The sequence below is a fragment of the Balaenoptera ricei genome, chromosome 2 (assembly GCF_028023285.1).
Source record: "Balaenoptera ricei isolate mBalRic1 chromosome 2, mBalRic1.hap2, whole genome shotgun sequence".
Lineage (NCBI taxonomy): Eukaryota > Metazoa > Chordata > Mammalia > Artiodactyla > Balaenopteridae > Balaenoptera > Balaenoptera ricei.
This window is the reverse complement of record NC_082640.1, coordinates 55934851-55949515: the sequence shown is the minus strand read 5'-3', so window position 1 is coordinate 55949515 and position 14665 is coordinate 55934851. Positions and strand designations below refer to the sequence as shown.

Below are 14665 nucleotides of genomic sequence, written 5' to 3'. Positions count from 1 at the left end.
CACAGCCAAGGCCCGGAGGCAGGTCTCGTCGAGGCTTTGTGTTTTGGTCAGAAGGCGTGGCTGTAGGAGAGCGGGAGTCCGTGGACTATTTCAACAGCCCCTGGGGGTCAAAGTGTGTCTGTGGCCTCTTAAAGCTGACAGGATTCTTTCTCCTTTCAGTTAGGGGTCTCACCAGGGTGCTGTGTATAAACTCTTTCTTTTATTGTTGGACTCCTCTTCACAGGGCCATAGGGACACACAGAGACCAAGACGCGTATGCAGCGGCACACAGAGGAACCCACAAGCACGTCCGCATGCGCAGTCACAGTCACACACGCCCACACGCGTGAACACACACATACAGCCTCTCAGACACCGGCCAACATATGTGCGTAACTTCCTGCAGTCGTACTATCAGACATGCAGTCAATTCTCGGTAAGGGTTAGAGGTCCTTGGGAAGCAGTTTCAGAGCTCAAGGCCAGGTAAATGTTTTTATGGATCATGTCCTGTGAGGACACCGGTCCACTTATGAAGCCTCGGTGATTTCTGTCCACTTCTCAGGTGCAGTTGCTGGGAAAGGCTGGCCGTCGACACAAACAAGACCTTCGTGTGCTCTGATGACTGGAGGTGCTAAGAAGAAGTGGAAAAAGTGAGGCGGGCCCATGTCCCTGAGTGTGTTCGTGGATAACTCAGGATGGTAGGTATTAAAGCACCCCAAGATGTGCCATTAGATATTAGGTTTTCCTCAGACAGGCCCAATGGTTGCAGGAGTGGATTGATTGTTCCCCTTGCTGAGTGGCCTGAGGGCTGTGGATTCTCCAGGCTTTTGGGGTAGCCCAGGCTCATGGCTCCTGTACAGAGTCCCGCGCAGACTCCGGTTGTGTTCTGCAGTGTCCCAGCATGTGCTTGGATTGATGATGACACCCTTGCATGCATTCCTTGGAAAATCTGGACCAAATGAGTGAGAACACTCTACCGTCTCGTCATCGAAACTGAGGTTCAGCACGTTTCCTCTCTCAGGGGGAGAGGACAGTTAGGAATGAGGGCCAGCGTCCCCCGCCGACATGCATGCAAACACCACCAAGGACTCCAGTATTGGAGGGGCTCCTTTCTGAGGGTTGACCGTGTCTGCACATAAGCTGTGTTATCTGTGAAACCCGGGTCCCTGCTGAATGGCTGTTGAGGGAATGCGAGGGGGCAGGTTCTCCTGCTGGTCTTAAGAGTCAGAGTGTGTGCTGGTCTAGGCCCAGTTAGCTTGCAGTTGGGAGGTGAGTTTTGGCCAGGATCACGCTTCGTGCATGCCATTTTGGGGGTTGATTCTGGAAGCCAAAATGAGCAAGCGTCCCTGGTTGGTGCCTGGAACCTCAGGCCAGGCCTGTGGCCCTCCCTGTTCTTGCGTTTTTCACGGTGAGCTTCTTGAGTGCCTAGTGAGGCTGGAGCAATTGGCGGGGGTGAGCTCGGTTGGGCATCGGCGGAAAGGGGCTGATGGATTAGGCCTCGCTGCTGCCCTTGTTTGCTTCTCTACTTTAACTCCCGGCACAGTGTTGATGCCAAGTGGGTCATCGTGGAGTGGGGAGAGGAATGAGTGCTGAATTTAAACCTGCGTGGATCACTGATGGCCCGTACAGGAAGGGAAGGGAAGATGAGGACATGTCCTTTGTGATGTCGTGGAATAGGCTATCATAACTGGGTTGCAGGTGCTGGCCTCGGCTTCCCAAGGATGTGTCATGTTCGTGATGGGCTGGCATCAGCTGCCTATGGAGGGGATGGCTTTGGCAGTTCAAGTGGATGAGGTGAGGTAGGTAACCTGTGTAGAGTTGGAATCCCATTGCCAGAGGAAAGACACCCAAAGGGTGTCTTGCGAGACGTAAAGAAGATTGACATGGTGACGCGTCTCTGCTGGCCTCCTTGGAGGATGTTTAGTTATGTGAACATCCCCTTGGGCTGCTTTGTTCCCTTGTTTGCGAATGTGCAAAGCGAAAGTGCTTCTCCCGGGGGGGCATGACTCAGCTTGCGAACAGCCAGAGGTTTACCTGGAGCAGTCCGTTGGGGGGACAGAGGTGGGGGCACTGTTGCGACGCCAGGCGCACTGTCGTGGACAGCCACTGTGCCCTTTCAAGTTTCCAGGTCCCCTCGTGTGGCAAAGGTTTTCCGTTGAAAGTCTGTCTGTGGTCCTCGGGGACAGTGCCTTTGATCACTGTGAGTGCCTCGGTAGTGTCGCCGTGGCAGTGGAGAATTGCCAGGATGCATGGGGTGGGGTGGGCATCATCAAAGCAGACAGGCTTGCGGTGTGTCTTCCCTGCTGTTCAGTGTCTCCGTGTTCACATGATGTCTGTGGCTTCAAGTAGAGTCGAGTCGCCCTGCAGGCAGGAGGAGGGCACTTAGGACGAGGCTGTGTAGCGTTTGAGCGTTTCCTCAGTGGTCAGGGCCGCAAAGCCTACCAGTTGGAAGCTTGCCTATACGTGGCCGGGAAGGTGGCCTAATTTCCGCTGTGGGGTTCCAATCTGTGTCATGGTTGCTGAAGCCCAACACTTCCCATTGAGGGCATTCCCACGGGGTCATGGGAAGTGATTTGGTCTAGTTGGCGAGACGAGGCACTTGGGCCGAAGTCCGTTAACCCCTTGAGAAGTGCCAGGCTGCATCTTGCCTGTCGGCAACTGCAGGTCGGTGTCAGCCTGCCCATGGGAGGTTACCTTGCTTCCGGGATCACTGGGAGTGACCCCAAGGGCACATCAGATGTGGTGGTAGGTGGCAGGATCTCCAGGTCCACATAGGTGTGACACCCACGGCCGGGAGGGAGGTCTCGTCCAGTCTTTGTGCTTTGGTCAGAAGGCGTGGCTGTGGGAGAGCGGGAGTCTGTGGCCTATTTTGACAGCCTGGGGTTCAAAGTTCGCATGCGGCCTCATGAAGCTGACAGGGGTCTTTCTCCTTTCAGTTGGGGGTCCAACCAGGGTGCTGTGTATAAACTATGACGTTTACTGTTAGAAGCGTCTGCAGAGGGCCACAGGGACACCCAGAGACCAAGACACGTATTTAGCGGCACCCACAGGTATCCACAAACGCATCCTCGTGCACAGTCACAGTCACACACGCCCACACGTGTGAATACACACATACAGCGTCTCACACACCGAGCAATGTACGTGCGTAACTTCCTTCAGTCGTGCTGTGAGACACACAATCAGTTTTCGGTAAGGGACAGTGGTACTTGGGAAGCAGGTTCTAGGCTCACGCCCAGGTTAAGTGTTCCCAAAAATCATGTTCTCTGAGGACCCTTGTGCAATTCAGAAACCTGCCTGATTTCTGTCCACTTCTCAGGTGCAGTTGCAGAGTAAGGCTGGCTGTCGGCAAAGAGAAGAAGACCTTCGCGTTGTCTGATGACTGGATATGCTAAGGAGAACTGGACAAAGTGGGGCGGGTGCACGTTGCCGAGCAAGGCTGTGGATAGCTCAGGACGGTAGGCATTCACCCATACTAAGATGTGCCATTGGATATTAGGATTTCCACAGATGGGCCCAATGGTTGCAAGAGTGGATTGATTGTTGGTCTTGCTGAGTGGCCTGAGGACTGTGGATTCCCCAGGCAGTTGGAGTACTTCCAGGTCATGGCTCCTCTGCAGAGACCCACGGCCTTCCCTTTTGTGTTCTGCAGCCTCCCAGCATGTGCTTGGATCGATGATGACACCCTTGTATGCATTCCTTGGAAAATCTGAACAAAATGAGTGAGAACGCTCTACCGTCTCCTCATCGAAAGTGAGGTCCAGCACGTTTCCTGTCTCGGGAGTATGGGACAGTTAGGAGTGAGGGCCAACGTCCCCTGCTGACAGGCATGCAAACCCCACTAAGGGCTCCAGCATTGGAGGGGCTCCTGTCTGAGGGTCGACCATGTCTGCCCATAAGCTGGGTCATCTATGAATCCCCGGTCCCTGCTAAAAGGCCGTTGAGGGAATGCAAGAGGGCAGGCTTTCCTGCTAGTCTTCAGGGTCGGAGTGTGTTCTGGTATAGACCCAGTAAGCTTGCAGCTTGGAGAGGTGATTTTTGGACAGGATCACACTTTGTGCATGCCGCTTCCGAGGTTGATTATGGAAGCCAACATGAGCAAGCTTCCCTGGTTGGAGCCTGGAGCCTCAGGCCAGGCCTGTGGCCCTCTCTGTTGTTGTGTTTCATGCAGTGAGGTTCTTGACTGCCCCGCGTGGCTGGAGCAGTGGGCGGGCGTGGGCTGGAGTTGGGCGATGGCGGAAGGGGGCTGATGGTTTAGGCCTCAGTGCTGCCCCTGTCAGCTCCTCTGCTGAAGTTGCCGGCACACTGTTGGCGCTAAGTGGATCTTCGTGGAGTGGGGTGTGGATCGAGTGAAGCATTTCAGCCTGGGTGGTGTCTGCTGGCCTGGAGAGAAAGGTAAGGTATCATGAGGAAAGGTCCTGTGTGATGTCGTGGGATGGGTTGTCATCATTGGGTTGCAGGCGCTGGCCTCGGCTTCCCAAGAATGTGTCTTGTTCGTGATGGGCTGGCATAAGCTGCCTATGGAGCGGATGGCTTTGGCAGTTCAAGTGGGTGAGTTGAGGTAGGTAAGCTGTGTAGAGTTGCGATCCCGTTGCCCGAGGAATGACACCCAAAGGGTGTCTTGCGGGAAGTAGAGAAGATCGACATGGTGAGGCGTCTGTGCCGGCCTCCTTGCAGGTAGTTGAGTTATGCGAACATCCCCTTTGGCCGCTTTGTTCCCTTGTTTGGCAATGTGTAAAGCGAAAGTGTTTCTCCCGTGGGGGAATGACGCGACCGGCCGGTGTAGCACGCAGGCCTTTCGAACAGCCAGAGGTTTATCTGGAGCAGTCCATTGGTGGGGCAGAGATGGGGGCCCCATTGCCATGCCTGCTGTGCTGCCGTGGCCAGCCACTGTTCCCTTTCAGGCTTCCAAGTTCCCTCGCATGGCAGAGGTCTTCCTTTGAAAGTCTGTCTGTGGTCCTCGGGGACCATGCCTTTGATCACTGTGAGTTACTCGGTAGTGTCACTGTGGCAGTGGAGAATTTCCAGGATGCATGGTGTGGGATCAGCATCAACCAAGGAGACAGGCTTGCGGTCTGTCTTCCCTGGTGTTCAGTGTTCCCGTGTTCTGAAGATGTTTGTGGTTTCCAGTAGGGTCGTGTCGCCCTGTGGGCTGGAGGAGGGCATGTAGGACGAGGCTTTCAAGGGTTTGAGCATTTCCTTAGGGGTCAGGGCCGTGAACATTCAAGATGGGAGCTGCCTGAGACGTGGCTGGGAATGTGGACTAGTTTCCGCCGTGGGGATCCGACATGGGTCATGGTGGCTGAAGCCCACCACTTCCTGTGGTGGGCATTCCCACGGGTCAATGGAAAGTGATTAGGCCTAGTTGGCGAGAAGTGGCACGTGGGCCCACGTTCGTTAGCCCCTTGAGTGTTTTCAGACTGCATCTTGGCAGCAGACAGCTGCCGGTCGGTGTCGGCCCGACCATGGGAGTTCCCTTGCTTCCGGAAGTGCTGCGAGTGACCCCAAATGCCCATCAGATATACTGGTAGCTGACAGAGTCTCGAGGTGCATGTCGATGTCACAGCCAAGGCCCGGAGGCAGGTCTCGTCGAGGCTTTGTGTTTTGGTCAGAAGGCGTGGCTGTAGGAGAGCGGGAGTCCGTGGACTATTTCAACAGCCCCTGGGGGTCAAAGTGTGTCTGCGGCCTCTTAAAGCTGACAGGATTCTTTCTCCTTTCAGTTAGGGGTCTCACCAGGGTGCTGTGTATAAACTCTTTCTTTTATTGTTGGACTCCTCTTCACAGGGCCATAGGGACACACAGAGACCAAGACGCGTATGCAGCGGCACACAGAGGAACCCACAAGCACGTCCGCATGCGCAGTCACAGTCACACACGCCCACACGCGTGAACACACACATACAGCCTCTCAGACACCGGCCAACATATGTGCGTAACTTCCTGCAGTCGTACTATCAGACATGCAGTCAATTCTCGGTAAGGGTTAGAGGTCCTTGGGAAGCAGTTTCAGAGCTCAAGGCCAGGTAAATGTTTTTATGGATCATGTCCTGTGAGGACACCGGTCCACTTATGAAGCCTCAGTGATTTCTGTCCACTTCTCAGGTGCAGTTGCTGGGAAAGGCTGGCCGTCGACACAAACAAGACCTTCGTGTGCTCTGATGACTGGAGGTGCTAAGAAGAAGTGGAAAAAGTGAGGCGGGCCCATGTCCCTGAGTGTGTTCGTGGATAACTCAGGATGGTAGGTATTAAAGCACCCCAAGATGTGCCATTAGATATTAGGTTTTCCTCAGACAGGCCCAATGGTTGCAGGAGTGGATTGATTGTTCCCCTTGCTGAGTGGCCTGAGGGCTGTGGATTCTCCAGGCTTTTGGGGTAGCCCAGGCTCATGGCTCCTGTACAGAGTCCCGCGCAGACTCCGGTTGTGTTCTGCAGTGTCCCAGCATGTGCTTGGATTGATGATGACACCCTTGCATGCATTCCTTGGAAAATCTGGACCAAATGAGTGAGAACACTCTACCGTCTCGTCATCGAAACTGAGGTTCAGCACGTTTCCTCTCTCAGGGGGAGAGGACAGTTAGGAATGAGGGCCAGCGTCCCCCGCCGACATGCATGCAAACACCACCAAGGACTCCAGTATTGGAGGGGCTCCTTTCTGAGGGTTGACCGTGTCTGCACATAAGCTGTGTTATCTGTGAAACCCGGGTCCCTGCTGAATGGCTGTTGAGGGAATGCGAGGGGGCAGGTTCTCCTGCTGGTCTTAAGAGTCAGAGTGTGTGCTGGTCTAGGCCCAGTTAGCTTGCAGTTGGGAGGTGAGTTTTGGCCAGGATCACGCTTCGTGCATGCCATTTTGGGGGTTGATTCTGGAAGCCAAAATGAGCAAGCGTCCCTGGTTGGTGCCTGGAACCTCAGGCCAGGCCTGTGGCCCTCCCTGTTCTTGCGTTTTTCACGGTGAGCTTCTTGAGTGCCTAGTGAGGCTGGAGCAATTGGCGGGGGTGAGCTCGGTTGGGCATCGGCGGAAAGGGGCTGATGGATTAGGCCTCGCTGCTGCCCTTGTTTGCTTCTCTACTTTAACTCCCGGCACAGTGTTGATGCCAAGTGGGTCATCGTGGAGTGGGGAGAGGAATGAGTGCTGAATTTAAACCTGCGTGGATCACTGATGGCCCGTACAGGAAGGGAAGGGAAGATGAGGACATGTCCTTTGTGATGTCGTGGAATAGGCTATCATAACTGGGTTGCAGGTGCTGGCCTCGGCTTCCCAAGAATGTGTCATGTTCGTGATGGGCTGGCATCAGCTGCCTATGGAGGGGATGGCTTTGGCAGTTCAAGTGGATGAGGTGAGGTAGGTAACCTGTGTAGAGTTGGAATCCCATTGCCAGAGGAAAGACACCCAAAGGGTGTCTTGCGAGACGTAAAGAAGATTGACATGGTGACGCGTCTCTGCTGGCCTCCTTGGAGGATGTTTAGTTATGCGAACATCCCCTTGGGCTGCTTTGTTCCCTTGTTTGCGAATGTGCAAAGCGAAAGTGCTTCTCCCGGGGGGGCATGACTCAGCTTGCGAACAGCCAGAGGTTTACCTGGAGCAGTCCGTTGGGGGGACAGAGGTGGGGGCACTGTTGCGACGCCAGGCGCACTGTCGTGGACAGCCACTGTGCCCTTTCAAGTTTCCAGGTCCCCTCGTGTGGCAAAGGTTTTCCGTTGAAAGTCTGTCTGTGGTCCTCGGGGACAGTGCCTTTGATCACTGTGAGTGCCTCGGTAGTGTCGCCGTGGCAGTGGAGAATTGCCAGGATGCATGGGGTGGGGTGGGCATCATCAAAGCAGACAGGCTTGCGGTGTGTCTTCCCTGCTGTTCAGTGTCTCCGTGTTCACATGATGTCTGTGGCTTCAAGTAGAGTCGAGTCGCCCTGCAGGCAGGAGGAGGGCACTTAGGACGAGGCTGTGTAGCGTTTGAGCGTTTCCTCAGTGGTCAGGGCCGCAAAGCCTACCAGTTGGAAGCTTGCCTATACGTGGCCGGGAAGGTGGCCTAATTTCCGCTGTGGGGTTCCAATCTGTGTCATGGTTGCTGAAGCCCAACACTTCCCATTGAGGGCATTCCCACGGGGTCATGGGAAGTGATTTGGTCTAGTTGGCGAGACGAGGCACTTGGGCCGAAGTCCGTTAACCCCTTGAGAAGTGCCAGGCTGCATCTTGCCTGTCGGCAACTGCAGGTCGGTGTCAGCCTGCCCATGGGAGGTTACCTTGCTTCCGGGATCACTGGGAGTGACCCCAAGGGCACATCAGATGTGGTGGTAGGTGGCAGGATCTCCAGGTCCACATAGGTGTGACACCCACGGCCGGGAGGGAGGTCTCGTCCAGTCTTTGTGCTTTGGTCAGAAGGCGTGGCTGTGGGAGAGCGGGAGTCTGTGGCCTATTTTGACAGCCTGGGGTTCAAAGTTCGCATGCGGCCTCATGAAGCTGACAGGGGTCTTTCTCCTTTCAGTTGGGGGTCCAACCAGGGTGCTGTGTATAAACTATGACGTTTACTGTTAGAAGCGTCTGCAGAGGGCCACAGGGACACCCAGAGACCAAGACACGTATTTAGCGGCACCCACAGGTATCCACAAACGCATCCTCGTGCACAGTCACAGTCACACACGCCCACACGTGTGAATACACACATACAGCGTCTCACACACCGAGCAATGTACGTGCGTAACTTCCTTCAGTCGTGCTGTGAGACACACAATCAGTTTTCGGTAAGGGACAGTGGTACTTGGGAAGCAGGTTCTAGGCTCACGCCCAGGTTAAGTGTTCCCAAAAATCATGTTCTCTGAGGACCCTTGTGCAATTCAGAAACCTGCCTGATTTCTGTCCACTTCTCAGGTGCAGTTGCAGAGTAAGGCTGGCTGTCGGCAAAGAGAAGAAGACCTTCGCGTTGTCTGATGACTGGATATGCTAAGGAGAACTGGACAAAGTGGGGCGGGTGCACGTTGCCGAGCAAGGCTGTGGATAGCTCAGGACGGTAGGCATTCACCCATACTAAGATGTGCCATTGGATATTAGGATTTCCACAGATGGGCCCAATGGTTGCAAGAGTGGATTGATTGTTGGTCTTGCTGAGTGGCCTGAGGACTGTGGATTCCCCAGGCAGTTGGTGTACTTCCAGGTCATGGCTCCTCTGCAGAGACCCACGGCCTTCCCTTTTGTGTTCTGCAGCCTCCCAGCATGTGCTTGGATCGATGATGACACCCTTGTATGCATTCCTTGGAAAATCTGAACAAAATGAGTGAGAACGCTCTACCGTCTCCTCATCGAAAGTGAGGTCCAGCACGTTTCCTGTCTCGGGAGTATGGGACAGTTAGGAGTGAGGGCCAACGTCCCCTGCTGACAGGCATGCAAACCCCACTAATGGCTCCAGCATTGGAGGGGCTCCTGTCTGAGGGTCGACCATGTCTGCCCATAAGCTGGGTCATCTATGAATCCCCGGTCCCTGCTAAAAGGCCGTTGAGGGAATGCAAGAGGGCAGGCTTTCCTGCTAGTCTTCAGGGTCGGAGTGTGTTCTGGTATAGACCCAGTAAGCTTGCAGCTTGGAGAGGTGATTTTTGGACAGGATCACACTTTGTGCATGCCGCTTCCGAGGTTGATTATGGAAGCCAACATGAGCAAGCTTCCCTGGTTGGAGCCTGGAGCCTCAGGCCAGGCCTGTGGCCCTCTCTGTTGTTGTGTTTCATGCAGTGAGGTTCTTGACTGCCCCGCGTGGCTGGAGCAGTGGGCGGGCGTGGGCTGGAGTTGGGCGATGGCGGAAGGGGGCTGATGGTTTAGGCCTCAGTGCTGCCCCTGTCAGCTCCTCTGCTGAAGTTGCCGGCACACTGTTGGCGCTAAGTGGATCTTCGTGGAGTGGGGTGTGGATCGAGTGAAGCATTTCAGCCTGGGTGGTGTCTGCTGGCCTGGAGAGAAAGGTAAGGTATCATGAGGAAAGGTCCTGTGTGATGTCGTGGGATGGGTTGTCATCATTGGGTTGCAGGCGCTGGCCTCGGCTTCCCAAGAATGTGTCTTGTTCGTGATGGGCTGGCATAAGCTGCCTATGGAGCGGATGGCTTTGGCAGTTCAAGTGGGTGAGTTGAGGTAGGTAAGCTGTGTAGAGTTGCGATCCCGTTGCCCGAGGAATGACACCCAAAGGGTGTCTTGCGGGAAGTAGAGAAGATCGACATGGTGAGGCGTCTGTGCCGGCCTCCTTGCAGGTAGTTGAGTTATGCGAACATCCCCTTTGGCCGCTTTGTTCCCTTGTTTGGCAATGTGTAAAGCGAAAGTGTTTCTCCCGTGGGGGAATGACGCGACCGGCCGGTGTAGCACGCAGGCCTTTCGAACAGCCAGAGGTTTATCTGGAGCAGTCCATTGGTGGGGCAGAGATGGGGGCCCCATTGCCATGCCTGCTGTGCTGCCGTGGCCAGCCACTGTTCCCTTTCAGGCTTCCAAGTTCCCTCGCATGGCAGAGGTCTTCCTTTGAAAGTCTGTCTGTGGTCCTCGGGGACCATGCCTTTGATCACTGTGAGTTACTCGGTAGTGTCACTGTGGCAGTGGAGAATTTCCAGGATGCATGGTGTGGGATCAGCATCAACCAAGGAGACAGGCTTGCGGTCTGTCTTCCCTGGTGTTCAGTGTTCCCGTGTTCTGAAGATGTTTGTGGTTTCCAGTAGGGTCGTGTCGCCCTGTGGGCTGGAGGAGGGCATGTAGGACGAGGCTTTCAAGGGTTTGAGCGTTTCCTTAGGGGTCAGGGCCGTGAACATTCAAGATGGGAGCTGCCTGAGACGTGGCTGGGAATGTGGACTAGTTTCCGCCGTGGGGATCCGACATGGGTCATGGTGGCTGAAGCCCACCACTTCCTGTGGTGGGCATTCCCACGGGTCAATGGAAAGTGATTAGGCCTAGTTGGCGAGAAGTGGCACGTGGGCCCACGTTCGTTAGCCCCTTGAGTGTTTTCAGACTGCATCTTGGCAGCAGACAGCTGCCGGTCGGTGTCGGCCCGACCATGGGAGTTCCCTTGCTTCCGGAAGTGCTGCGAGTGACCCCAAATGCCCATCAGATATACTGGTAGCTGACAGAGTCTCGAGGTGCATGTCGATGTCACAGCCAAGGCCCGGAGGCAGGTCTCGTCGAGGCTTTGTGTTTTGGTCAGAAGGCGTGGCTGTAGGAGAGCGGGAGTCCGTGGACTATTTCAACAGCCCCTGGGGGTCAAAGTGTGTCTGCGGCCTCTTAAAGCTGACAGGATTCTTTCTCCTTTCAGTTAGGGGTCTCACCAGGGTGCTGTGTATAAACTCTTTCTTTTATTGTTGGACTCCTCTTCACAGGGCCATAGGGACACACAGAGACCAAGACGCGTATGCAGCGGCACACAGAGGAACCCACAAGCACGTCCGCATGCGCAGTCACAGTCACACACGCCCACACGCGTGAACACACACATACAGCCTCTCAGACACCGGCCAACATATGTGCGTAACTTCCTGCAGTCGTACTATCAGACATGCAGTCAATTCTCGGTAAGGGTTAGAGGTCCTTGGGAAGCAGTTTCAGAGCTCAAGGCCAGGTAAATGTTTTTATGGATCATGTCCTGTGAGGACACCGGTCCACTTATGAAGCCTCAGTGATTTCTGTCCACTTCTCAGGTGCAGTTGCTGGGAAAGGCTGGCCGTCGACACAAACAAGACCTTCGTGTGCTCTGATGACTGGAGGTGCTAAGAAGAAGTGGAAAAAGTGAGGCGGGCCCATGTCCCTGAGTGTGTTCGTGGATAACTCAGGATGGTAGGTATTAAAGCACCCCAAGATGTGCCATTAGATATTAGGTTTTCCTCAGACAGGCCCAATGGTTGCAGGAGTGGATTGATTGTTCCCCTTGCTGAGTGGCCTGAGGGCTGTGGATTCTCCAGGCTTTTGGGGTAGCCCAGGCTCATGGCTCCTGTACAGAGTCCCGCGCAGACTCCGGTTGTGTTCTGCAGTGTCCCAGCATGTGCTTGGATTGATGATGACACCCTTGCATGCATTCCTTGGAAAATCTGGACCAAATGAGTGAGAACACTCTACCGTCTCGTCATCGAAACTGAGGTTCAGCACGTTTCCTCTCTCAGGGGGAGAGGACAGTTAGGAATGAGGGCCAGCGTCCCCCGCCGACATGCATGCAAACACCACCAAGGACTCCAGTATTGGAGGGGCTCCTTTCTGAGGGTTGACCGTGTCTGCACATAAGCTGTGTTATCTGTGAAACCCGGGTCCCTGCTGAATGGCTGTTGAGGGAATGCGAGGGGGCAGGTTTTCCTGCTGGTCTTAAGAGTCAGAGTGTGTGCTGGTCTAGGCCCAGTTAGCTTGCAGTTGGGAGGTGAGTTTTGGCCAGGATCACGCTTCGTGCATGCCATTTTGGGGGTTGATTCTGGAAGCCAAAATGAGCAAGCGTCCCTGGTTGGTGCCTGGAACCTCAGGCCAGGCCTGTGGCCCTCCCTGTTCTTGCGTTTTTCACGGTGAGCTTCTTGAGTGCCTAGTGAGGCTGGAGCAATTGGCGGGGGTGAGCTCGGTTGGGCATCGGCGGAAAGGGGCTGATGGATTAGGCCTCGCTGCTGCCCTTGTTTGCTTCTCTACTTTAACTCCCGGCACAGTGTTGATGCCAAGTGGGTCATCGTGGAGTGGGGAGAGGAATGAGTGCTGAATTTAAACCTGCGTGGATCACTGATGGCCCGTACAGGAAGGGAAGGGAAGATGAGGACATGTCCTTTGTGATGTCGTGGAATAGGCTATCATAACTGGGTTGCAGGTGCTGGCCTCGGCTTCCCAAGGATGTGTCATGTTCGTGATGGGCTGGCATCAGCTGCCTATGGAGGGGATGGCTTTGGCAGTTCAAGTGGATGAGGTGAGGTAGGTAACCTGTGTAGAGTTGGAATCCCATTGCCAGAGGAAAGACACCCAAAGGGTGTCTTGCGAGACGTAAAGAAGATTGACATGGTGACGCGTCTCTGCTGGCCTCCTTGGAGGATGTTTAGTTATGCGAACATCCCCTTTGGCCTAATCGTTCCGTTGTTTGGGAATGTGCAAAGCGAAAGTGCTTCTCCCGGGGGGTATGACTCGGCTTGCGAACAGCCAGAGGTTTACCTGGAGCAGTCCGTTGTGGGGACAGAGGTGGGGGCACTGTTGCGACGCCAGGCGCACTGTCGTGGACAGCCACTGTGCCCTTTCAAGTTTCCAGGTCCCCTCGTGTGGCAAAGGTTTTCCGTTGAAAGTCTGTCTGTGGTCGTCGGGGACAGTGCCTTTGATCACTGTGAGTGCCTCGGTAGTGTCGCCGTGGCAGTGGAGAATTGCCAGGATGCATGGGGTGGGGTGGGCATCATCAAAGCAGACAGGCTTGCGGTGTGTCTTCCCTGCTGTTCAGTGTCTCCGTGTTCACATGATGTCTGTGGCTTCAAGTAGAGTCGAGTCGCCCTGCAGGCAGGAGGAGGGCACTTAGGACGAGGCTGTGTAGCGTTTGAGCGTTTCCTCAGTGGTCAGGGCCGCAAAGCCTACCAGTTGGAAGCTTGCCTATACGTGGCCGGGAAGGTGGCCTAATTTCCGCTGTGGGGTTCCAACCTGTGTCATGGTTGCTGAAGCCCAACACTTCCCATTGAGGGCATTCCCACGGGGTCATGGGAAGTGATTTGGTCTAGTTGGCGAGACGAGGCACTTGGGCCAAAGTCCGTTAACCCCTTGAGAAGTGCCGGGCTGCATCTTACCTGTCGGCAACTGCAGGTTGGTGTCAGCCTGCCCATGGGAGGTTACCTTGCTTCCGGGAGCACTGGGAGTGACCCCAAGGGCACATCAGATGTGGTGGTAGGTGGCAGGATCTCCAGGTCCACATAGGTGTGACACCCACGGCCGGGAGGGAGGTCTCGTCCAGTCTTTGTGCTTTGGTCAGAAGGCGTGGCTGTGGGAGAGCGGGAGTCTGTGGCCTATTTTGACAGCCTGGGGTTCAAAGTTCGCATGCGGCCTCATGAAGCTGACAGGGGTCTTTCTCCTTTCAGTTGGGGGTCCAACCAGGGTGCTGTGTATAAACTATGACGTTTACTGTTAGAAGCGTCTGCAGAGGGCCACAGGGACACCCAGAGACCAAGACACGTATTTAGCGGCACCCACAGGTATCCACAAACGCATCCTCGTGCACAGTCACAGTCACACACGCCCACACGTGTGAATACACACATACAGCGTCTCACACACCGAGCAATGTACGTGCGTAACTTCCTTCAGTCGTGCTGTGAGACACACAATCAGTTTTCGGTAAGGGACAGTGGTACTTGGGAAGCAGGTTCTAGGCTCACGCCCAGGTTAAGTGTTCCCAAAAATCATGTTCTCTGAGGACCCTTGTGCAATTCAGAAACCTGCCTGATTTCTGTCCACTTCTCAGGTGCAGTTGCAGAGTAAGGCTGGCTGTCGGCAAAGAGAAGAAGACCTTCGCGTTGTCTGATGACTGGATATGCTAAGGAGAACTGGACAAAGTGGGGCGGGTGCACGTTGCCGAGCAAGGCTGTGGATAGCTCAGGACGGTAGGCATTCACCCATACTAAGATGTGCCATTGGATATTAGGATTTCCACAGATGGGCCCAATGGTTGCAAGAGTGGATTGATTGTTGGTCTTGCTGAGTGGCCTGAGGACTGTGGATTCCCCAGGCAGTTGGTGTACTTCCAGGTCAT

General features: G+C 54.8%; 5 non-coding genes across 5 annotated transcripts; all 5 read left to right on the top strand.

Moving 5' to 3' along the window:
• Window positions 1-888: 888 nt before the first annotated feature.
• On the top strand, window positions 889-981 carry LOC132361056 (small nucleolar RNA SNORD116). Its single transcript, XR_009501371.1, has one exon. It is a non-coding gene; the product is annotated as a small nucleolar RNA SNORD116 (small nucleolar RNA).
• Window positions 982-3648: 2667 nt separating this feature from the next.
• Window positions 3649-3741, top strand: LOC132361784 (small nucleolar RNA SNORD116). Its single transcript, XR_009502052.1, has one exon. It is a non-coding gene; the product is annotated as a small nucleolar RNA SNORD116 (small nucleolar RNA).
• A 2687-nt stretch (window positions 3742-6428) lies between these two features.
• Window positions 6429-6521, top strand: LOC132361055 (small nucleolar RNA SNORD116). The gene has a single exon (XR_009501370.1). It is a non-coding gene; the product is annotated as a small nucleolar RNA SNORD116 (small nucleolar RNA).
• A 2667-nt stretch (window positions 6522-9188) lies between these two features.
• Window positions 9189-9281, top strand: LOC132361783 (small nucleolar RNA SNORD116). The gene has a single exon (XR_009502051.1). It is a non-coding gene; the product is annotated as a small nucleolar RNA SNORD116 (small nucleolar RNA).
• A 2687-nt stretch (window positions 9282-11968) lies between these two features.
• On the top strand, window positions 11969-12061 carry LOC132361054 (small nucleolar RNA SNORD116). The gene has a single exon (XR_009501369.1). It is a non-coding gene; the product is annotated as a small nucleolar RNA SNORD116 (small nucleolar RNA).
• Window positions 12062-14665: the final 2604 nt, after the last annotated feature.